This window comes from Zonotrichia albicollis, chromosome 4 (assembly GCF_047830755.1).
Source record: "Zonotrichia albicollis isolate bZonAlb1 chromosome 4, bZonAlb1.hap1, whole genome shotgun sequence".
NCBI classification, from domain to species: domain Eukaryota; kingdom Metazoa; phylum Chordata; class Aves; order Passeriformes; family Passerellidae; genus Zonotrichia; species Zonotrichia albicollis.
Genome location: NC_133822.1, coordinates 24,783,798 through 24,798,220, shown reverse-complemented (window position 1 = coordinate 24,798,220; position 14,423 = coordinate 24,783,798). Strand labels below are relative to the sequence as shown.

At 43.3% G+C, this 14,423-nt stretch overlaps 1 long non-coding RNA gene across 1 annotated transcript; it reads right to left on the bottom strand.

Annotated features, from left to right (window-relative positions):
* Positions 1–3,350: 3,350 nt before the first annotated feature.
* Positions 3,351–14,119, bottom strand: LOC141728921 (uncharacterized). The gene is made up of 4 exons (XR_012580173.1): positions 13,933–14,119; positions 11,133–11,242; positions 7,903–8,017; positions 3,351–3,470 (listed from the first exon to the last, which is right to left on the bottom strand). It is a non-coding gene; the product is annotated as an uncharacterized LOC141728921 (long non-coding RNA).
* Between the last annotated feature and the right edge of the window lie 304 nt (positions 14,120–14,423).

The window sequence follows — 14,423 nt, the reverse complement described above, 5'->3', positions numbered from 1 at the left end:
GCAGCTGATTTTGGCCTCTTGTTTTGTTTCAGCACAGAATTGATGATGAATTCCTCACCTTTATCTGAAAGTCATTCATTATAACTTGTAAGAAATCTACAGAAATATATAGGTGATTCTCATACATAGGTAGTAGCAATAAGAGCTTATGCTAGGACTGGGGTCTTCTGCCTTCTACAAATATTTGCTGAATTTTCTTAGTGACTTTTGGAAGAATATGGAGCACGTCAGAATAACTCATGGAATTTGTCATACTGACCCTGGAATAAAGTGTATTACTGCCTCATTTGTCATTATACATTATTGTCACAAGTATATATTAAAAAAATTAATGTGTACTTGTGACAATAATTAGAAATTTTGAAGTTTAGGTCTTCCTTTTTGCTTTATTTCCAGATTTCACATTGAGAAGTTTATTATATGAATAACTTTATAAAAACACTAAAGTGTTCTGGACACTGTTATACAGATAAAATTTGTTGCTTATTCATTAACATTTTATGACTAATCAAAAATGCCAGGGAGACAGCTCAAGATGCAGGCATGAAATTTCTTGGGACAAACTTGAATCCAATCAAAAAAAAACCCCAGCCAGACACCCCTGCATCCCAGTGATGGGGGATAAGGGGGGACCCTGGGAGCTGCTTTTCCCCCATCATGGACAATCTTGGAACTCAGCTGTGGACCCAGGAGCTGAAAGCAGCTTTTCCATGGACACAGGGAAAGTCCTGTCAGGAACTGGGATTCTCAGGATTGTCAGAACCACTGGGCTCACAGCAAAGCAGCTGTAGGGGTGAGGGTTCCAGGTAGTGGGGTTTCCAAATCCACAGTCCTGCTCTGTGGGAATCATGGGGATCCTGGCAGACCCGACTTTGAATCAGAAACTTCTTCCTATGTACTGCTGGAATTCTGCACAAGAAACTAGAGAATCTGGAAGCCAATTACTACCCAAATCATTTTCTGTCTTCACAGTTTGTTTTTTTTAATGTTATTTAGCTTAATAAAGGCAAAGATTGAAAAGCTCTGTTTTGGGGAAGCTGCATAATTTAAAATTCTCTCAGAGAACCAAAGGAAAATCCACCATCTCATGACGATTGTAAAGTCATTGTGTAACTAACAGACTCAGTATTTTTATCAAGTCTTGCATGCTGCAGGAAGCCATGTAAGTGACCCAGCAAACATCTCTTGCTGAACTGTCAAATACTTTCTTTTCCTCTGCCAGCAGCTTCTAAAGAAGAATCATGCAAGTAACGTGACCTAATTTGGTGTTCTAGAAAAGAAGGATGTAAATTCCTCCAGAAGGAGCTGGATTAATCCTGTTACAGCTCATTTTACATTGCTGGCCTTAAACTGAAATCAAACTCTGGTCCCAGAAAAGCAAGTGCTCTAACACTATTCTGTCTGGAAAAGGTGTGGTGGCACAGCTATTTCATTTTTAGAAGTTCTAATGCTTATCTGTGTGTGAAAAAAATCCATTACCTACTTACGCTAGTTTTATATTTTCCTTCAGTCAGTAAATCTACCAACAAGGAGCAGCAACAGTTCTTAAGCAAGTATTTTGCATATACTTCAAGATTTTTTGGTGATAAAAATTATGCCTTGTATTTTTGCCAAAGCATGAAGACTCCATTTAATATAGTAGCACTTGGGTGAAACTGCCACTAATGTCTAGGAAAATAACTCAGCTTTTTGCTTTTTAAATGTTTGTTTGCAGTCTTCAGAGGATTGCATCTAAACTTGTCATCAGAAGAACCAATTAGCCTTTGATACTGAAATAAACCAACAAGCTCTAGTGATGGGGTTTTGGAAAGTCAAAATGGAAGGAATGGTATGGGAAAACTATTAATTCTGCTTGCTGAAGTGTGACCCTTGTAAATGCTGAATAAGCCTGCCAAAGAGAATCTTTGTCTGGAAGATCTGTGACAGAGCATTTAATATTCCCATTTTTCATACCTGTTCTCAAGGAAGTGGTGCTAACAGCAGAGTTTTAGCTGTCTTTGGCGAAAAGCAGAATACAGAGATGGGCTGACCTAAACTGTACCTTCTCTTTGGTCTGTGCCTGGCAGCTGTAGAATACAGGCTGCAATTTATGGTGTAAAGCCACCTTAGAAATTCTGTTTCAGTCATGAAAAGCTATTCAAGATTAAGAGGAAAATGACTTAATAAGCATGAGGTTTTCTATTTGCATATGCAGTGCAGATTCCTTGGAAGGGTGGCAGTATTGAATGCCTTGAAAATGTTGTGTAAAATTATACTCATGGCTTGAACTGAATAAAGTATTCTTGCTATGGGGAGAGGTGAGGAGCAAATGCCATTGTTCAGCTTCTTTAACTTGCTCATGGTGGCCACTGTAAACTGCAGGTGCCCTTTACAGAGTCTGAACTGAGGTTATTGCAAGGAAAAAATATGCCAAGAGTCTGGATTTGTCAAGAATATCGCTTAGTGCCCTTTGCCTCTTGTCACCAGCTCTGCGGCCTGTGTCTGTTTGCTTCTGTGGGAGCTGCTGACAAACAGGAGGAGAATGCAGGCAGGCAAACACATGCACAGACCTTGCCCTGGCCAGGTGCTTCTCCCCTGCTGCAATGCCAGAAATGTCACTGTTAGAAGGTGGCACTGCCCTGACAGGTGGGAGTCCTACCTGAGATCCTTTCTTCTGCAATAATTCACTCTGGACAGTGAAATCTTAATGATGAAAGTGTTGTCTTATAATTTTTCCTCTTGTATGAGAGGTGAATGAAGCCACAGAAGGTGATTATGAAGAGGGGATATAATGTAAGGGAGGAAATTATCATGGAATGGTTTGGGCTGAAAGGGGCTTTAAAGAAAACCAGCTCCATCTGAGAGGATTGAGATTGCACATTCTAACCCCATTCTGGTATTTCTGTGGGCTTAAAAATTGATCAGTTTGTTGTATCTGTACCTCATTTTCCCCTCATCAGAGGAAAGTTTAATTTATACTTGTGTAGTATTTTGAGCATTAGTCTTTCATGCCTCATTTACTGGGGTTTTTTTGCCAGTGCTCTACCCAAAAATACAGAGCTATCCCCTGGTATTCACACCAGGTCAGCTGAGTAAAGAGATGCCTCTCCTCTTCTTGTATCTTTGCCTCATGGAGCTCTCAGGACACACCATCAGTGCTGCATAAAAATAAATTTATTACTTCATGCTATATACTGGATGTGATAGAGGTCAGTAGCAACCACAGGACTGTTGTCCTAAGGGACCACAGAATTAGAAGAATATGTTGTTGTTATTATTATATATAAGGACAAACAGTTTTATTTCAAGTTGCATAAGTTGAAGAGCTTGATTTTATGGTATAACAGCAATTAAACACTAAGGTGTAATCTTACCCCAATATTTAGAAGCAAGTTGTTTTGAAGGTTATTCCTTGGAGGTTAGGCCAGATTCTGGGTAAAGAATGGTGGTTCATAGTTCTCTATTTCCTTTCCCACTTCTGTCAGAATAACCTGCAAAGGGAGGAAAACAACATTCACCCTTTATAATAAAGGCTGCAAAAGAGAAAAGCCATGGAAATGAGTCAACTGAGGATGTGAAGTCAGTGTTGCAAGCTCTGCCAAGTGCAGTTTGAAGAAGATGAGACAGCTTGAGCAAGCACTTCCTCTGGGCACGCACTTTCCCAATTAAAAAAATGTGACATATTTTTTTAATTGGGAAATGGACTGGGGACTTCAGTTTGTGATGCTTAGTTCTGGTCTCATTGGCCAGTTTCTCCACTTTCAGAACAGACATAGAACAGTATTTTCAACAAGCCCTATGAAGGGCTGAGAAAAGGTGGAGAAATGTTCTCTGCTGGAGTAATTATCAGTACCCATAGGGAAAAAAGTCACTGAACAAAACAAGGTTCTTGTGTCATGTTTTTAACACAGAGAGAAATATGAAGTATCTAGTATCAAATATTCTATGTAACATAGAAAACCTCTTATAAAATCAGTGTTAAGTCACTCAAGCACTCTGCATGGACCAGAACACAATGATGTGCTGTATCTCACTTGCCAGAGGAGCCATGGTGGGTGCTGGCATCTCCCTCATGGAGGTTGCAGTTCACAACCACTTCTAAATCTTCACTCTAGTCACTGAGAATGCAGCAAAAAATGCCATGATAGAAAAGGCACCAACTTTGTGCAGTCTGTGGCCTATAGGATGTGATGTTAGCTTTGACTGACATCCTGTTTTATATTTTGGCATTCGCCTTCTGCTCTGTGTGTTGCTTGTGTCAATTCAATGTCTATCAAGTTTGCTGAGTTACTCCAAAATTACAGAAATGTAACTGAGAGCAGGATTTGGCCTTGTGTGCCCTTCCCAGGGTGTTAAGTTTGAAGAGATATACACAGAGCAACACTGGCTAAATGGCAACTGAAGGGGAATATGAAAACCATCTGTAAACATTTAAAAGATGCAAAGACTAAAGAGGAAGCAGGTTTGGACTGCATGTTCCAGTAAGAGTTTTGACTTAACTCACAGTGATAAAACTAATAAAGAAAAATCGGGAAGTTTTAGAGAAGCAATATGTCTGGGAACTTAGAAATCAGTGTCATACTGTACACATATTTCTCTGAGAATGGAGTGATAGCCACTGTGTCATTTCCAAGAAAACAGGAGGATACGGCTATGCCTTTGTGATATAAAGTACTCTTAAGTTGCCTGGGAGATGGCAAGACAAGACTTCATCTCTGCCTTTCTGTTTGGTCAGCAGAAATTAATTGATTTCTCCCTCTCTCTGTTCCATCTTTAGGAAGCACGTGGATGATGATCAGGGTCCAGACACATGTGCTTCATTCCAGTTGGCTTAATAAGGTGATTGATTTTAAATCTGCAGAAAGGAGTATCCCACGGAGGAAAACTCCACATTCCTACAAGAGGTACCTTCCATGAAAGACAAAGCCTTGGGGAGAAATCCTTAAATTAAATTAATTCAGGTTTAGATGAAGGGTTAAGAGAATCATATGCTCCAAGGCACTATCAGTTCTTTTCTAATGGTCATTGGCTCACTCTCAACAATGCCAAATATCATCAGAGCATCTTTGAGATTCAGTGTTTTCAACGGGAGTTCAAAGCCCTTGGCCCCCAGGAAGGAACAGACCCTGTACATATCAATTTAGGAGTATCTTGAACTGAGCAGTTACCAGAGTTGAAGCTGGTTTGGTTGTCTCCCAAAAGTCTTATTTTAAGCTCCTTAAACTGAACCATAACAGCTTCTGCCTGGCATAAATTATAATCCTCCAAAATGCTCTGTGCTCTTTCATGCAAGTCATTTATAGTGACTGTTTCAACCCTGTTCCAAGGAGCAGTTTTAAATCCCAGCAGAAATAGCCTGACCCCACAGTCAGGGTTGCTTCCTTCCGCCCCTCCTGGTGCGTGCAGCACCCAAGTTACCAGTGTGCTCCGTGCCTATTCCCACAGCGGAAATCCCACCAGCACAGGCCAGCCAAGGCTCCCTTTCTGAGAAATGAATCTCTCTCCCTGCTCACCAGTCAAAAGATGGAAATTGCAGCGGATCATTGGCAGGAGCTTGGCCCCAGGCTTGACCAGCTAGCTACACAAGAGGATGTGAGTGCTTCTGTTGAGTAGTTGTTTGGAAACCGCTGCCTGACCACCAGTTGTTATCTTGGATGTGTTTTTAGCCATTTTAGGCATTTCTCCCTGCCCACTGAAAGTGGTTCTTTCTTTCAAGCAGTCCGTCAATTATGAGCAAGTTATGCCAACTGATGTTGCTACATGCAAAATGGCACTCACCACATTTATATCTTACTTTGGCTTACAGTGGGAAATCTTTTGCTGCAAGAGGGCAACAGCATTTTCTAATTTTTCTTCTCCTGATGATTATTTTACAGCATGTAGGTATTTATGGATGAGGACAGTCAGCCTCTTTGCCTGGATGTGAGACCCAGCAGGTGAGTCAGCCCCTCCTGATGGCTGAGAAGTGGTGTCCCCCAGGAGCCTGCAATGGGACCGAGTAATTCTTGATGTCTTCATCTATGACATGGACATTGAGATTGATTGCATATTCAGCAAGTTTGCAGATGGCACCAAGCTGAGGGTGCAGTGACACGCCTGAAGGACAGCTTGCCATCCAGAGGGACCCGGACAAGCTGGAGTAGTGGCCCAGCTCTGGGGGCCCAGCACAGGAAGGACATGGAGCTGCTGGAGGCAGTGCAGAGGAGGGACATCAAGGTGATAGGAGGTTGCCCAGAGAGGTGGAGGATGCCTCATCTCTGGAACAGTCAAGGTCAGGCTGAGCAGGGCTCTGAGCAACCTGATCTGTTGAAGCTCTCCCTGCTCATTGCAGGGGGGTTGGGCTATGTGGCCTTTAAAGGTCACTTCTAGCCCAAATGATTTTATGATTCCATGAAAAAGGCATCAAGAATTGGGAAGGGCAGGCTCTGTGTAATACATGGTGCAGTCAAGTCTTTTTTGTATTTTCTTCTTTTTGCTCATGGTGCTGTCACGAGTATCTCTTTAGAGAAACATTGTGCCCACTAATAACTGGCCTGCTGGATACCTACTCCTGCCTAACCCATCTTCATTTTTATTGTGCAGAAATAGAGAGCCAGATCTGCCAGACACTTAGAGAAACAAAGGATGGAAAACATAAAGCAGTCAAAGAGAAGTAAGGATGAGCCAAGCTGGAGTGGTGTAAGAGCCTTTAACTTCCTGTTTGTGTCAGGAAGACTTTAATATAAAGTACAGCAACCCAGGAACTATTAATGTGCACTTCTGTGGCCAGTCCTTAAACTGACTCTTCAAGGTGGAGATTATTGTGTCATGAGCACCATTAATTTTCACAACATTATTTCCATGAGAGGTTATTACACATTGAATTACAACATTCCCATGCATCCAGGCTTCTTGTAACAGTAGGAGAAATGGTGGGCTGGAGAAGACAGCTGGGTTTGCACGTGGTCTATGTCAGTTTACTTAAGCAGAACCATTTTACTGCTGCTGGAGGAATGCAGCAAAAGGTCAGTGCTGAAACTCCACTAAAGTAAGCTGAGCACACATTCCATCTGCCAACATATGTTCACTCCTTGCTTGATCAAAAAGGAAATTTCAGAGCTCTGCTGCATGCTTGCCTTGACCCTGCTCCACACCGCCTGTCCAGTGAGCATCAGACAAACCATTCTCTAATCCTGTGTGGAATACACATTCTGCTGGAAGGATGCTTGGAATTGCTGCACAGCAGCAGCAGCAGCATCCTAAACTGGGCCCTTGCACAAGGAGAAGTGCAGGACAGCCTGGAGAGGGATGACAGAAGAGTTACATGAATGCATGAAATGTATGGGTTTATTTCCCAGTCCTGTGCACCCATCACAACCTGACCCTGTCCAAATGAGACTCAGGGGAAAAATAAATAAAACATTGTCATTCAGCTCTTGCATTTTCTTTGCTTGTCTTCTTCAAATGTTTCATCTTCTGAAGATCTGGTCAGTGTCAGAGGAGGAATTCTGTACTAACAACATGCACAAGGAGCTGCACCAACTTAACTGGGCTGTTAAAAATTGCAGAAGTGAAGCTCTTGTAGCTACAAGAGCTTTTGGCTGATTTAGATCATGCCCTCATAACATCACTTGATAAAAATAAGACTTGGGCTTTTTAATAGAACAAATTACTTAGGCTTTAAATTTAACCACGGTCACTGTTAAAGCTATAACTGGTTTTCAGAATATTTTAGGAATCTGATTTTGATCTTCCATATGTTAAAAACCATCACAACAAATACCTCACACGGTGGCTCCTGACGAAGAAATGACAAGGTGGCTGCAGCCTTAAACACAAAAAGTTTCCTTTGGACTCACATTTGCTACTGTTTAGAGTGACTACTGGAAATTATCATTTCAAGGCAAAGAAAAAGACAGCTTTGAACCAGCGAAACTCACAAACCTGCATGATTTTTGTAGAGAGGATACTGATGTCCTAGTTACTCACAGCCAGCTCTTCAGAAGATCCCAGACTCCAGTGGGAAAAATGGCACCAATATTGAGGTCTCCTTGATGCACTGAAAGCAGAGGATATTTTGACACAGAGAGACAAGTTCCCTTCTGAAAACAGGACTTGGCAGCCTTAAAAACAATATTGAATGACCACTGTAATCAACCAGATTAGAACTGCATTTACTCATCTCACATTGTCTGTAGGCTGTGCCTTGGGGATTCAAATGTATTGTGTAGTCATGGATTATGAGGAAAACATCTAAAATCACACACAGAAAAACATGAATGTAAAAAAATTAAGCTAAAGAATGAGGTCTTTGCTAGCAGAAACCAAATTAGTTTTTTTAATATTGTATTTTTCTATGTGTGATGACCACATAGGACCAAATCACAATGAACAATAATTTGGAGAGTGGAAAAAACATCCTGCATGAATGTGGCAGGCATTTGAGGAAGAATCCATCACTACTCCCAGATTAGTTTATTTTCCCTAACCTGCAAGTCTGCAGTTGGCAACAATAAATTGTAGGAAAAGAATATACAATGAGGGTAGGGCTGGCATCCAGCTGGCCCCTGAAAAGCTGGAACAATGGATTGACAGGATTCTTGTGCAGGCTGGCATTAAGAAATGCAGAGCCTTGACCCTGGGAATACATTATTCCTGGCAATAGTCCAGGCTGGGCACTGATTGACTGTGGAGCAGCTTTGCTTTGAGAAGAGGCTGGGGATCGTGGTGCAGAGAGCTGAACCCAAATCCATAGTTGTGGTGAGGCAGGACAGCCACAGACTGGGCTGGTTTAGCCCAAAGGTGGCCAGGAGGCCAAGGGGTGAGGGAAGGGTTATTTCCCATCCCTGGCACATCTGGTGTGCTATGGTCAGTTTAGGGCATCCTAGCACAGGGGAGAAGTCAACAGACTGGAGGAAGTCCAGTAGACAGCCCCAGGGATGCACAGAGAGCACGTTGAAGGTGTTCAAAGGAGAGGCTGAAGGTGTTCTCAGCAGCTTCTGAGGGATCAAGAGACTGCTAAGCTGTTTGGAGCATTTTTGACCGAAGGGAAAAAAGCTTCTGTTTGCCTTGGAAGGACGCCTTGTGAATAAGGTTCTGGCTATCATCAGGGATGTAATTCTGTCATCCTTCTTTGGAGAATTCAGAACATTGTGCCATAAATGCATCCCTTCTTCAAGCACAGAAGATGCCAACAGGGAGCAACCCTAACAGCTCTCTGCAGGAATGTGCAGGTAGAATGAGCAGAGTGCAGAGGGAATGGGAGCAGGGTGGCAGAAGAGGAAAGGAGGAGATGCCAAAACCAGGATCCTTTCTGTGGAAATTAAACAATGAATCACAACTGCTTGAATGATGAATTATAAGGTTTAGACCTTCAGGTGTTGCCTCTCATGCAGGCAAAAAAACCAACTCAAACACTTGAAAAACCCAGGGAAAAGTTCAGGTGACTACACAAAAGGTTTCAGAATTCTCCTATGAAATATTAGAGATGATCCAGACCAATGGATGAAGAATTGGCATGCAAGAGAAATTCCTCAACTGAGCTATTGGTGCACAACACAAGGAAGACACAATAACCTGAAATTGCCTTTAACCTTCTATGATTATTAAATAATTTAATATGAATAGTTCTATGGTCAGGAATCACACAGAGGTCAGCTGGGCCACTGGACAGAATCTCATCACCAACAACAATAAAAACCAAGGGGTTTTTTTGCTTTCCTACTCAAAATGTTACTTAGATGTGGCACTTAGCATCCCTGTTCCTGCAATGTCCCTGCTGTAATGAGCAAACTGTGCACGAAACAAACAAACCAAATTAAACATGGCCCTTGTCATTCATCTCTTCTAATAAATAACTCCAGGCTGATCCCTGTGGGGGTGGTGGCTGTCACTTCTGTTTTCTTCAGCTCGGCCTTTTACCCTTGGACTGCCTGTCCTTGTGGAGGGGGAACAGCTGAGAGGTGATGAGAGAAGCAGTGTGGGCTGGTGGGCACAGCACCAGGTGGGAAGCCACAGGTCTGCCATGGAGTCACTGCTCTCTTTTCTGACAGCCATTCCCATTTCTGTGGGACATGGAGAGGGACACCTGGCCAGCTCAGGAGAACAAAGATGGGCATATCTGACTGTCTCTGTGCTTGACATACCCTCTGCAGAGAATGAGCTCAGCATGAATAAACCAAGATCTTTTTCCAAGCAAGCTAGCATCCACCTAGTCCTAAATCCTCCAGAGTTTCTTGTGGGAGTAGATAATTTTTCCCATTTCCCTCCAAAAAGAAAACAGAAGGAAGCTGGTTTTGATTTGGGCTTGCCTGTAAGAAATTGGCATGTGAAATTTCAGTGAGAGATTTCCCTGCAGAGAAATGGGAAGATAATTATTTGAGATGACTCTAAGTTGTTAAATTTGCACACTGTCCTACCCAGGTGTGTCTGAGTGTCCTCACCAGGACCTCTGTGTGTGTGACAAAGTGGAGGTTCCCTGTTAATATCTTGGCTTCCTTGTGACTGGTGATGACAAACCATGTTTGAAAAAGTCTTTTACATGCTTTGGGAGTCAGCAGCTGCAATGAGGGAACAGTTTTGGGTCAGAAGTTTGCTCACTTCAGCCTCCAAGAGCTCATCAGCTGCCAAGGCTCTTAGGCAAGGTTGCTGTCTGTTATCCGGCTTATTCATTTTGGGGATCAGTGTGACAGCAAAGCTGCCTCTCTGATGGGTAGTGGGAAGAGAAATAACAAATACAGTGTGCTACAGCCCTTTCTGTTATCCTCCTGCTACCAGAGCTCAGTTCTTCTGCTGATTAATCATCTCTTCTGTGGTTCTATCCAAATCAGCCTTGAAGCCAACAACATCAGTGTTCCCTGATGTTGTTGGCATCAAGGGAATAACACTCAATTCAGTGTTACCAGTTCTACAGTTGAGTGGAGTCCTTGGGTGTCAATACAGCTCTGCAACCCTTGCTTTGTTATTTTTTTTATGCTGTTTTCAGATTGTGATTAATATGTAATTCATAACAGTCCTGGTATGTGCATTACAAATCTCTCCACACTGGTCAGCAAACCCCATTAACCTAAAGGTGATGAGATGGGGCTCCATGGTCATACTTGGGCTTACAGACTTTTATGCAACTTGTCCAGAGTCTGCAACACCTGCCCTGCCACAACAGGCAGATTTGTCACCTGGAAATCTCCCTTCTCCACTGTCCACCATCAGCTTGGATCTTCACAGGCAAGGTGAGCAATTTTAGTCCATCCTTCTGTGCTTGAATGAGGGATTGCTCTTTCCAGGCCTTAAAATAGGGAGAGAATTTTAACAGATTTGAAAATGGAACTTAGGACCCTAAGTCATCACACATTTTTTGAAAGATGTGTTTTGCATCCGTATCGTGTTACTGCTCAGCTGCAGGACTTTTCTTAGACTATCTGAAAGTGGATCTGAACTGCTGTGCTCCAAAGAGGGGTTATTTTAATGTTGTGCTGAAATACTGACAATGAAAACTTTTTCGTTTAGTTAGGCAGTGAGCACTGTCACCCCAGGTCTTAAGAGTTCAAGTAAGCAGAGTTTGATTGCTGAAGTAAATTTTTACTAGTTTTTGGAGTTCACAGGGTTTATTTTACTGCAAATGCTATTGGTGTCTCCCTTCCAAATTTCACTGGGCACATGGAGCCAGGACAACATGCTACCTGAAAGTCAGAAGGTTACAGTCTGTTTTCTGGAAACAGTCACTTCATGGGCCAAGAGGACAAATTTAAGCAGAATGAGACATTTTTTAGAGCAAACAAGGCTTGCCTGATTGAATCAGAAGCTCAAGACTTTACATGGCAGTTCAAATGCTAATACACAGAAACTTGGCAACCTGCTGGCCACAGATCCAGCTGGAGAATGGTTCAAGACTCATTTCAACTCTGATGCAGAATTGCTGAGCAGTACAAGACTGCAGAATGCACTTCATCTCCCAGCTGCACACACTTGGGGCCAGACACCAGGGCTCTGGGTCTTAAGAGAACCAGGTGTCCCAGTGAAATCACAAATTTTAGCTCTTTGGTTTGGTTTACAGGAAAGAAAAGTCTGGAATTTTTGCAAGCAAGTAATCTGTGCACCCTTTCCATACAGAATGCTGTCAGATTGCTCAGCAGGAAACTGCTGGATCAAGGCTGTCTCCTGGGTCACCACAGCCCTCAGCAGCCACTTTCCAGCTGGACTGACTAAAATACAAACCAATGCATCCCATAGACAAGTCAGAAATTATCTTTGTTTGTTTTGTGTCTGACTATTTGTTTTTACTTCTAGGATCAAGGGTACTGGGATGAGACATGGTGCATCCTACAAAGTGTTCCTTTAACTTGGGCCATCAGGACACCTTAGGGGGAATCCACAGGGGCAGATGTGCCAGTAAAAGTTACAGGAGTTCAATTAGCCCATGGTTTATCTTTGCTCTGATGAATGAGACATAAAGATGCAAAGGTGATTAAAGCTGAGGATGGAAATCCAGCTCTGCACCCATTACACTTGAAAAGTTCTCTAGGGGAGGAAATAAACAGGAAAGAAAATATTACAATGCATGTTTTTACAGGCAGTGATGGCTCTGAGACCAGACAGTGTTGGCAGGAGTCACATGCATTGGGAATGGGCAGGTTTCAGACTGCAGCATAAGAAAAACTGGAAAATCAGTGCCCCATGCTTGGAACAGGGACCCTTGGCTTTGTTTCCCAGTGATGCTGGCCTCTCATGAAGACTGCAGCTATGATAAGAGGGTGTAAAATACTAGTATTATTTCTTCCTAAAAATGATATATGCACTTTATATAGATGAAAAAATCATCAGATAAAGTAGAAAGCAGGAGAGAAAAGGATCTGAAGATATTCTTTGTCAGCAAAAGATATCCTTCCTTTGGCCACTGCCCCAAGCCTGCCAGAGTTCAGGGAGTGTTTGGACAAGGCTCTCAGGCACAGGGTGGGATTGCTGGGGTGTCCTGTGCAGAGCCAGGCATTGGACTTGCACGATCCTAGTGGGTCCATTCTAGCTCAGGTTATTCTGTGATTCTGTGATAGTCAAGTTCAGCTTCAGCAAAGGCACAGAGACCTTGAAATGTCACCTGGCACAAGCCAGGGCCTAGCCTTATGGTTCCCAATTATTTTATAGCTGAGCCTGTCTCCTGAGAGCAATCAATATTCAAATACATCACTGACAATATTCACATACATCACTGACTGATCTCCTGCCTCAAGGCTGCCAGGGCCTCCCCTTCACCTCACAGGGCTCCTGCTGGGGAGTCTGCAGTGTCCCAGGCCTTGTATTACACCTCTGCTGCTGAATGTGGAACTGTCACACTGGGAGTGCTCAGTTTAATTAGGCTTCCTGGTACTCCCCTCATTAGCAGGCTTCTCAAATGACACAGAAGATGCAAGGCCTGTGCTATGAGAAGCTGACAGACATATTGACAAAAGTATTTGTATAAATCTCTGTATAAACCGTTTCCCTCTGTCTTATGTCTTGATAACTTCTGTGAAACTAATTAAGATAAAAGTCTGATCTGTCCAACTCCAAAGGAGCTGAAACAGCTACAGTGGAAAATGAGGGGAAACAACACAGTCTGAGCAGGAGAGGCAAATTAAGATGGTCATTAATTATAAAAATGGTGAGTATTTGAGCTTGAGGAAAGGAGACAGTGAAACACTGGTAAACTGTGGCCATCTCACTTTTTCCTCATCTTTAACACACCACCTAAATCCTTGTCTTTCTCCTGCAAATACTATTGCCCCCCTGCAGGAGGAACACACCCTCCCCAGGTAAATGTGATGACCTGGAAGTAAATGTGATCATCTGGAAGTCACCTCAGTGAAAAACAGGAAGACCTAATGTTCCCATCTATGTGTCACTGCAAGATCAATGCTCCAGCCTATGTTTCCTGCTCAGCAGAATTCCCACTGGGATAAAACCTGCAGGAGCTGGGGCTTCTGTCCCTGCTGCATGGCTTACCTCTCCTTTAGCCAGCCAGGAGCACTCCCTGCAGAGGCACAGACAGAGGTTAGCACGTGGGTCGCTCACTAAGAGGCGCCTTGGCTTTGCAGGGGGGGCACAAAAAGAGCTGTGGCCACCTCAAGCCGATTGTCCCCAAGTATTGAGGTGCCCCGACAAGCACCCGCCGATCGTGCCACCAAGGAAGTGGCTGCAAACCTCTCATTGCTCACTGATGAGGTCCAGAACTGTTTTTACACCTTCCTCTCTAAATAAGGAAGCTGCCTGTGAGGCCTCTGATTCCCTGACCAATTTGACTCCTTTGCTTCCCACAGCCAATGAAATCCCACTCCTGCCTCCACTCTTGGCTGACAGCACTCCAAGCTCAGCAGGCAGGGAGGACGCAGGTTTGTGTTACAGCCCTGGCAGCCTCACCTTGGGCAGGCTGTTGATGTCAGAGTGATGATGTGGGCAGGGACAGCCCCTGCACTATAAAGATGGCTCAATCAAAT